Genomic DNA, 2,035 nt, shown 5'->3' on the forward strand with positions numbered 1-2,035 from the left:
GAGGAGAGGAGAGGAGAGGAGAGGAGAGGAGAGGAGAGGAGAGGAGAGGAGAGGAGAGGAGAGGAGAGGAGAGGAGAGGAGAGGAGAGGAGAGGAGAGGAGAGAATGAATGGTGCCATTGCAGCCAAATGAAACAGAAAAAGAAAGGAGAAAAGACATGATCAAATGCCCTTTTGGTTTTTTTTACCTTCAGTTCATTGATAGAAAATAGGCCCAATGAGTAGCAGAATTCCTCTTTATTTATGTGTGAAATTCTTTAAATCTTCATTCGTCCTTGAGGAGGAATAGGGTGACAGGAGAAATAGAAGTTTTAATGAAACTCAATTTGTGATAAAGGTGGGATATTTTATTATTTATTAATTCATCTATATAAATAAATATTTATGGCACTCAGGAAATATTGCTGAGTGAAGGTATGGATAGATTAATAAATAATGAATGATGGGATAAGTGATGTCAACATGCTGCACTGCTAATTCTTCAAAAAATTCTCTCTATATTAATATGTATGCATACTATACAGATATACATATATACATAAATACACATACTTATATACACCCACTTGTATATGTATGTATGCATACAGATTTACACATGGTCTCTCTTAAAATATAAATATAATTTTAAATTTACTTATGGTAAAATCACAGACCAGTTATAAGTCGGAGCAGTATTTGCTATGGAGCTGCACAACAGAAATTTTGGGGGTTATGGAATTGTTCTGTATTTTGTTCTGTTTGTGTTTTACTTATGGTAAAATCACTGATGTTTGCTCTATGATTCTGTAAATTCAAATGTATGTATACATTTGTGTCACCATCACCACAAGCAGAACAAAATACAGAACAATTCCATAACCCCCAAAATTTCTGTCATGCGGCTCTACAGAAAGGAAAAGGAGACCATTGTAGTATAATGAAATACTACCTATCTGCAAAAGGAAAAAACTGTCCATAAACACAATACTTGAATCAATCTCAAATGCATTACACTAAGTGAAAGAAACCTGTTTTAAAATATTATCTGATTCCAATCATATTACATTTGGGAAACAATAAAATTACAGAGATGGAGAATAGATCCAAAAGGAGCATGAGGACCAGAGAGAAGGGGGAAATCTGTTGCTGTTCACATTAGAGACAAACTGTAACACAGTCCATGGACCTGCAGTCTTCCCCTTTTATCATCGTGTAAGGATGTGGACAGCCACTTAAATCCAGAAGTCCTTGTTGTCCTCAAATGATGTTCTGCAGCTTCAGTGTTCAGTGGATCATCAAAATTCAAAAGATCGGTAAAGAAAGAATTTAATCCCCAAACAATATCCTTTCATGTTCTTGTGGGAGCCTGACCAGTGCCATCAATCGAACGTTCTCTCAGTAAACTCAGACATGCTTCACCTGTCTCTGTTATGTTCAGGTGCCACATCCTGGTCAGGCGTTTCACTTCAGGAAGCACTGTGTTGTACGCGTGGGAACTTCAGTTTCAAATGAGAGATTTTCCAACCTGTAACCCCTCATCTGGTTACAGTCAGCTGAAAACAATAAGGCTGGTCAGGATCAAGAAAAGGCACTAACATGTACAAGGTAAATCAGCTTCAAGTTCTGCAACCTCTTTAACAAGCAACTTGTCTCTCACAGAATCCCTCTGAGTGGAGTCGGACACTGTAGCTGCAGTTGGGACTCTCAATAACAGTTTTTTGTTTTTGTTTTTCATATTTTGGTGACCAGGATAATGCTTCTATAAATATCTATGTGCAAGTTATTGTTTGAATACGAATGGACATTTCTCCAGGGTAAACACCTAGAAGTGGGTTGCTGAGTGCTGTGGTCAGTGTATGCTTTTCAATAAGACAATACCAGACTGTTTTCCAGAGTGACTGAATCATTTTACATTCTCACCATCAATTGATAAGAGTTTCAATTACTCTATATCCTTGACAGCACTTGGTAGTGTCATATTATTATTTTTTAAATTTATTTTAACAGTTCTAATAGGTACATATTTCCATGTCATTCAGGTTTTAATTTGCATTT

The 2,035-nt window shown here is 36.6% G+C and overlaps 1 pseudogene; it reads right to left on the reverse strand.

The window, feature by feature from the left end:
• Positions 1 to 1,130: 1,130 nt before the first annotated feature.
• Positions 1,131 to 1,715, reverse strand: LOC116555829 (annotated as a pseudogene).
• Between the last annotated feature and the right edge of the window lie 320 nt (positions 1,716 to 2,035).

Source organism: Sapajus apella, unplaced genomic scaffold (assembly GCF_009761245.1).
Source record: "Sapajus apella isolate SASKATOON/1434 unplaced genomic scaffold, GSC_monkey_1.0 scaffold15, whole genome shotgun sequence".
In the NCBI taxonomy this organism is placed as follows: domain Eukaryota; kingdom Metazoa; phylum Chordata; class Mammalia; order Primates; family Cebidae; genus Sapajus; species Sapajus apella.